The following is an 8,762-nucleotide window of genomic DNA, read 5'->3' as shown; positions in this document are numbered from 1 at the left end:
TTTTTTACTAGAACTATAGGACTCGAAAAATCTGAACAGCTTTCTCTTATTATTTCTTCATTTAACCATTCCTGCATTTGTTTCTCCACTATCTGTTTTTCTTCAATAGACAATCTTCTTGGGCTACTGTAAATCGGTTCTTCATCTTTCAGAACTATCTTCATTTTAATATCTACTGATTTTGTTTTTTCTGGGAAGTAACACTCAATCATCTTTTTGACCTTTTCTTGACAATCTTTATTTTCAATATTAGTAACGTCTACTGCATCATCTTTAGAAGAAACCAAATCAATTTGCATCAGTAGCCTATCTTCTTCTTTTTTATAAATCACAACTTCATTATCACTTAAACTCACTGACACTTGACTTAGTAAATCTTCACCCACTAAAGCCTCATATTTCATAGCACTTGACGGAATAATATGAAAATCTAAATCTACGTCCACATCATTAACTGTCACTTTACCTGAAAACATACCCAAACTTTCAACTGAACTACAACCAATTCCACTAATATTAATAATTTTCTTCGTCAAAGTTATGTTATTAAAGTTATCAGAAAAAACATCACTACGAATAGCACTAATGTCGCTACCTGAATCAAACAAAGCAGTTAATTCAACATTATCAATTAATACTTTAACTGATCGTTTAGGCTTTACACTAACAGTATTTACACTCTTGCTCACTTCTGGCTTATTTTTCACACACTTCGTAGATATGTGACCAAAATTACCACATTTAAAGCATTTAGCTCCCTCCCTTTGCTTTATCTGGACATAAATTCGACTTATGACCTTTTTGTCCACAATTGAAACATACCTCTTTATTTTTGTCAGACTTCACTTTCATTCTCGATGAGTCATTGGAAACAAATGTCGATTTTGTTTTAATTTGATTGTACAATTTTACTTTTTCTTTAAAATCTCCAAAGTTTTTTGCTCCGTACAAAACAATTTTATTCACTTGATCATCTGGAATTCCATCGATTATGTATTGAATTATAGTTTCTGCATCAATATTTGCTCTGCTGCCCAACTCTCGCATTTCTAGAACATATTCTTGTACTGGTTCAGTAGGTCGTTTTCTTCAAGACATTAACATCTTATGCACTTGAGCACTACTGACTTTCAACTGAAATTCATCTGTCAATCGTTTTTTCAACTCACTCCACATCTTGATGCCCTTTTCGGCTTGAACAAACAATTTAGCCAAACCGGTAAGTACTTTTTTCGCAAATATTAGCTTTTGAAGTTCATTCCAACCTGTAATTTCAGCCACCTCTTCAAAATCATTAATCCACTTGTCAATTGGGTAATCATCTCCTCCGTCAAAATGACGTATACTGTCTTCCACGTCTCGAAAAGTTAAGGAAAAAGACTGTTGCTCCTTTTTAACATTTGTAGGTTTTGTTCTCCTACTAGATTTTGAACTTTTTGAGCTAACCTCTTCGATATCGTCCTCAGAACTGGAGTTTGGAACTTCAATATCATCATCAAAGTTATTATTTTCCTTGTCCTTCTCTCCTTCTCATTCTGATCTTCGGAAGACAAATTATTCAGAAAATCACACACTCTATTAACGACTTCTTTTTTGGCACCAGAATAATCTAAATCTAGTAAGTTACACACCGCGACCAAATCACATAATTCAAACTCTTCAACATCACTCAATTTATTTTCAAACTCGTCAGATTCTTTATCTAAATTAAAACCCCTAAATTTACATACTCTTTTCCTTGCCTGACGTGGAAGTGCTTCCGTTCCATAAGCAACCAAATGCAAAGCTTTGACAGCTTCTAATTGTCCCGTCTTAATTCTTTGAGAAACTTTGTCAAGGTCTTGCAAAGAAACCATTTTGTAAAAATGTTTTGATACCTACGTATATGTCACTCAAAAGTCAAAAACGTAAGAGAAAAACCCAAAAATTATTATCAATTAGGTAACTCAAAATAGTCAAATTATTTATACTTACTCACAGACGACCTTTTAACAGAATCCAACAAATAAAAACATATCAGTCATATACATACAACAGTATACCAATTTGCATAAAATAAAACACAACAAAGTATTTATTTCTAATACTACGTCACTAATCAAATATGAAATTTCAATCAAAACAATGGCGCTTAATTCACCAAAATCAAACTGAATGAAATTAATCAAATCAACAGTACTCAAAATACACATAAAAATGTATTTTGCTAGAACATCATCAATGGGCTTCAACCAGTAAAAATAATCAAAAATGTTACCTTAAATTCCGCTATACTAATGCTTTTCTACCATACCCAACTCAGGTAATTGGAATAGACCTTCTCTACCAGTCCTAGTGGCTAAAACAGTCCGACGTTCCGTCACCAAAGCGCTGACGCCGTCCTCCAGGTTAACTACTCGTCGAAAACGCCGCACCGGTCATACGATTCCCATTTCCAAATCGCCGTATTTGAAAACGCAGTCAATTCAGACCTGCAGCAGTTGTGCGCTCCGTCTTCCAGCGTCCTTCGTCACAATTCCAGCCTTGTAGCAGGGTCTCACCTCTAGCCGCGCTGCGAGGTATTTTTGGAATTGCCAAGGTTGCGTTGTTCCGACCGTTCGTCAAATTAATGGCGGCGACCACGTACCTTCCTCTTTGTATTTAATCTTGAATCGTCTTCGTCTTAGTATTTATTTCTTCAAACCAATTTCACTGCACCACAATCTTATCAGTCTGATCAGGCTTATCAGGCTTATCCCGGACGAGCCCCCAAAATGTAGGCTTTGTACTTTTAACGTTGTTTATTGTCTAGGGTTATTTACAATATGTACATTTGGTTTGGATGTGGTTACACTGAACGGATCTTCTCGTTAACACTAACAGCAAAGAATTAATTACCAACTGGATGACAATATTGATAACTACGTCTATTTTAAAGTAATTAAAAGCCGTCTGCTTTCTTTAACTTTCGTCTTTTCTCTCGTCTTTTAACTCTTTCAAGTCTCAACCAATACTGACTCTCGCCAATCACGTTCCGCGCACCGGTTAGCAATTCATAGTGCTGTCGCGAATCTATCGATAGTTAAATGTTTGCTTTGGTCGATAAGCGTCACCACGTCATAGTTAGGAAATTTTATAAAACAACACCAACACACTAACACTAATTAACTAATCCTACATGTATGTGGATTGTTTTAATTTAGAAATACGGCTAATTAATTATAATGCAAGGGAGAAAAAAATGATGTTAAGACAAACGCGAAACCATACAGATTCGAATGGCTAAAAACTAAAGGCGCTTACCCGCTCACTTAAAAAAATACGGTTTTTCGAATTTCGAAGGTTTAATTCAACAGCGATACAAAATGCAAAACGCCCGACACGCGTCCGAGATTGGAAGAGACAGATGCGTCCTATAGCGTGATCTTTTGCTGACTCCCGACCTGCGCCCCTTGACAAGGGCCAAAAAACTGAGTCTGTATGGTTCTTACCAACATTACGGTATACTAAAAGTTGTTTAAACAACCATTTTAATCACAGACTTATATATGCCACATATTGCACACCAAAAACTATTTCTAAGTAAAAAAACATGTGTATCACAGAAAACATATAACATAACAAAAATATTCTTTGGTCAAAATAATCAAAAATTTAAATTAAAAAAAAACTTAGAATCCTGCATACAAACATTACAAACACATAGTTCTAAAACAAAATACCTAAATTTGTTATAAAAAATAGAACAGTAGTAGCATTAATACTCAGAATCACTATTTGTATCTTTCATTTTTAACGCATAATACTCTGATACCAACTTGGAAGACCTCTCTTGAGTCAACCTGTTTCTTATGTTTGCAAGAATATATGCCCAGTTTGAGAATATCCTCTCCAGCTGGGCAGATGAAGCTGGTATATTTAAAAGTCTCTGTGCTAGCTTTGATAAACTGCTATGCCTATTTTCTACCAAACCCCAGAATGTTGAACTCGAAATCACATTTTTTTCTTTTAAAGCAGAAAAAAAATTACAGTTTTTAATAAAGTCATTTAAGCTATCTAATCCTCCATTATCAAGTTGTGTTATGAGAAAGTCTTCAACTAGAATTAGTTGACTTTTACTTAACCTTTTTCCTCTATATACAGGATGCAAAAAATTTGCTAAAAAGTACATGAATGTTTTTTAATAGAGATACACAAGAGTCTCTTTGAGTGCACCAGCGGCTTTCAGCAGGTAAGACTAATTTTATGCCTCCTCTCTGTAAAATTTGAATTTCTAGTGAACTATGCCTAAATTCTTTAATAATCATATTAACTTTTGATAATGTATCGCCATCAACTCAATCTTTAACTAGTAGATTTCCTATGTTACAAGGACTGTGCCACAAGTTGGTCAGGCGTCCCATTTTTAGCATTATCTGACACTACTGCATAAATATCACAATCATATGCTTGTTTGGCGGCTTCAATAGAATTTAAGCACACTTCAACAAGAGCTTCACCTGTTTCTTTGACAGCAGAAAAGTCATATGATTCTAGAAATATACTTTCACCATGTACACTCTGTAACATTGTAACTACATTGTTTGTATTATTTGATGAATTTTTCCATCCATCAATAAGTAATGATGCATAGGGAGAGGAGATGCATTATTTTTATTATTTACTAATATTTCTTCATGCACTTTATCTAATAGCACAGTGGACATTGTTTTCCTACATGACAACTTCCATATAATCCATATAAACATCATTGTTGTTGGCAAAATTTTCTTGGATTTCCTGATTCAAATTTAGAGTATATACAGCTTGGGGTCTAGAACATCTGTTTCTGAAGGCAAGCACAAAATATGGACTCAAAACTTTGCAGTTACAGATGGGCAGAACCAAGTAAAACCTTGCAAGTGATATAGTACTAATAGTACCTACATTACTTACCTATGAATTTTCAGTCTTCTTAAAGCTGTATTTCTAATAATAAAATTGCAAAATTTGCATATGGCAGCTTGCCTTTTATTGTCAAGGTGGACATATTTATAATGTAATTTTTCATAAACTGAATGTGGTTTCCTTCCGCGTGGTTCCATCACATTATTAAGAAAAAAGTGTACTTTAAGGAAGGACGGAATGGCTAAGGCTTTAGGGCGGGACGGCGGTATATGGGGGTGCGATAACTGCGAATGCAAAGTCATTTGTCATGATGACCCTAATTAGCATTCGGCATTTAGCTGTCATTAGCGTCAGTTTAATACTCACTACTGTCTGTAGTGTCAATGCTAGTGCTGTCATAATTGTCAAAATATTTCGCGACATTTTTTACGACGTTGGTATGTAAAAATGTCGCAAATGTAGTAAATTAGCTTTATGATAAAGTTTACCCAACCCTGGCTTCTATTGCAGTTGACAGCATTGTTGGCAGTTTACCGCTGTTTGGCGCTATTGACATATGGCGTTTCTGCGTTTCTATGTTTTGTTCACAAAACACTCCTTTACTAGAATGGAAACGTGTGAACATTTAAATAGACATTAACATCAGCGCCTCTCTACGTAGGAAGGAAAAGCTTTAGGTTTCTTGACAATGGCGGATAAACATGAACTATTCATTTCCTACCAATAATTTTTCATTTGCATCATAACCAGTTAAGGGGAATGCCCTGTGTTAGTTAAACCCAACTTTTAACTATAACAATTGCTAAAAATACGTTACAGCTAACACTTGGTTTAAACTATCACAGAGATTACCCACTAATACTGGTTAAAACGCAAACCATACCCATTAAACTGAAAAATTAATAAATAAGCAAAGTAGCATGTACGTGGAAAGATTATATTAAAAAAGTAAAAGAATTACAAACTAAACAACGCATTTTAATGAAATACATAATATAACATGAAAATACATAATCGTCGCCTTACTATCAAAAACTCCAGTGATTTTGACAACAACTTACAGGAAACGCAAAACATGTTTAGTGTGCGCTGATACATTATATGTTGCATTCATAATTTATAAAATGCACCGAAAGGTATACTGAAGTGTTTTTTGGAAAAAAAATCTTGATTTTAGATGTAGAAAGATTTCTAAAAGTCATAACTTCTAATTTCCAAAAAATCAGATTTTGGAGCTTTTGATAATAAGCTGACGTAATATATTGAAATCCAATATCTATTTAACACATTGTATAAAAGCTTCGAACAAAAGGGATATACTCACATGGGATATACACACTCACATTATACACATATTACGATACGAGTATTATATCTAACGTTTACATCGCATTTTCTTAGCGAAGTAAAATCGTTATTTTCCCAACAAGTGCGAAAAGTGATACTTTCCCACACTCTGGCTGAAGTTGGTACGACAACGACACATCGGTACATAATTTTTTCTACGAGCGTTTTCAATAATTGGAATATACAATAATTGAAACTAAATTATAAATTGAAATTGAAATATTGAAAAAAAAAACTTTTTATAAAACTGAATTTAACAATATTGTTCTTTTGGTGTCTTACAGCTAAAACTTCAGAAGGATAAAAAAAAATAATAATAATAAATTGTACCACGAATTTATTAACACAACTCTACCTATAGTCTTTTCAGACCTTTTAATTTGGCCTCATATTTTTGAAATTACTTTAAAGCAATAAGGTCAAGTACACTTTTGTTTTTGAACAATTTTACATTTTTTCTAAATCTGGCATCTTTTCCTTTAGATATTTTATTTTATTTTTTTTCACCAGAAAAATAAGCAGCATTTAACTATGGTTTTTATTACTGTATTGTGAAAATTTTGAGAAATTGCACAATTTATTAACGAAAATTGCAATTGTTTCTCTAAAACCTTCTGTAAATAAGTATGGATATTGACCAAGTGACATACTCGGGGAATTACATAAAATAATAGCTCTATCGATTGGCTTATAAGGAAATTAAAATAAGTGCCCGGAGTTGTTAATTGGTTTCCATAGGTTCTTGCACTAATAAAATCTAGATTTATGTTCGACTATGAATCTGTGAATATATCTTCTTTACAATTGTTGCAATTAACTTGCTTTTTTATTTTTTTTGCAATAAATCCGGAAATATACCAGTTGTCCAAGAGCACCCTGGACATAGGAGATTAACATGGGAAAACGGTTTTGATTTTTTTGCTCCTGTACGGTTGATTTTATTGAAAAATCGTAATAATGAAAGTTGTAGTACCTATCATGGACTAGTTTTCTGTATCTTTTTCGGATCTCTAACTTGAGCCCTTTCGTCGTAAAACACGAACAAAAATGAGAAAATTTAAACTTTTGGCCTGCACTGTATAGGCGGTTGTCGGGCAACGGGTAAACAGGTCATTGTTGCTGGCAATAACAATAAATTATTGCAAAATATATACATCAACAGCAAATAAAAAACAACCAAAAAATAATAAAAATGTGTTTATATCACTAATAGAGTGATATAAACTTATTCTATTGGGCCGGGTTCAACTTTTTAATAATAGTAAGTTGTAATCATCATAGTTTTAAGACGTTTACTACATGTTGTTATCGACAAAAATTAAGTTGATGATTGTGACTATGACTAAAAAGTTGGGTAATCCCGGCCTTAGTTTTGACCACCCATGTTCTATGTTCTACATGTATTCAAAAATATGCAATTAGTATCTATATGTAACACTATTGAGGAATAACTGCGGAACAGCATCCTTTGTGCATCCTCTTCTACACCCTTCACCTTTTAAATGTTCTGGACGGAAATGACGCCCACACACTCTATATTTGGCATACATTTCCTCAGGGCTCAAGTGGTTTAGTAACGGCGCCGGATTTCTAATTTTTGAAATCCATATTTTAAATAAATTTTCTTCCTCTAATAAATTGGGAAAACGAAAACGACTACTGAACCTATCATCACAACCAGGAACACAGCACTTCAGTTTAGAAGGATTTTTAACACCTTGCAACAAACTCATTTTAAAAAAGCTTAGCATAAACACCTCAACACCGGGACATAACCTTCTAAAGTTCAAATTAATTTCGAATTCTTATGTAGACAAAAACGGCCAAGATACAAGATATAAAAATGACAAATGAATGACTTCAAGCGGCTAGATGATAGTCCATTATTATAGGTAACTGTAATAATTGACACAGAGCCCAGCGCCTTCACAATATGCGATTGGAAGGCGAACTATTCCTTCCGAAAACATGCTCCGTAAATCTTTCTTCTCTAGTAAGGTAATTCTTTGTGGTTTTGTTTGGGTTTGATTTTTGATCAATCTAAAACCATTCTGAAACTAAAAAAAACCTTAATTTTTACAACTTTATTTCATTTTTCATTAATTTAAAATTATTAGTATAAATTATGTAAATCGCATTTTTAGTTCTTTTACAATGCCAGAACATGGATCTTGTTAATATTGTAAAATATTAACGGCAGCAAAAATTTGAGGCAAGGTGATGTAAAAAAAAAATATTCTTTAATGACTATTTAAACCAGACTACAGTCTTAAAATTACTACTATAATTTACTGGAATCCTAGCTTGCTGCGTTCAGACATTAGTCATAAGGGATACTATGGCTGATGCTGCCCCAGGTACGATTACAAAATTGCATAGATAGCCCTACTGATGCATCTGCATCATTACTACAAGTTTTTGTAGTCTGAAATTTTTTAAGGGTGGTCAAGTGCCTATTTTACAGCACTGCATCTGGTATATGCTGCATAAATCACTAATTTTTCATGTGGATGAAAAATAAGGATATAAACATGAGAAAAGTGTTCTAA

General features: G+C 33.5%; 1 pseudogene; it reads right to left on the bottom strand.

Annotated features, from left to right (window-relative positions):
- Positions 1-3,031: 3,031 nt before the first annotated feature.
- LOC145731956 (uncharacterized) lies at positions 3,032-4,730 on the bottom strand (annotated as a pseudogene).
- Positions 4,731-8,762: the final 4,032 nt, after the last annotated feature.

Source organism: Ips typographus, linkage group LG7, assembly GCF_016097725.1.
Source record: "Ips typographus isolate SLU linkage group LG7, UJ_Ityp_2.0, whole genome shotgun sequence".
NCBI lineage: Eukaryota > Metazoa > Arthropoda > Insecta > Coleoptera > Curculionidae > Ips > Ips typographus.
The sequence above is the reverse complement of the archived record's forward strand: the minus strand, read 5'-3'. Positions and strand labels throughout refer to the sequence as shown.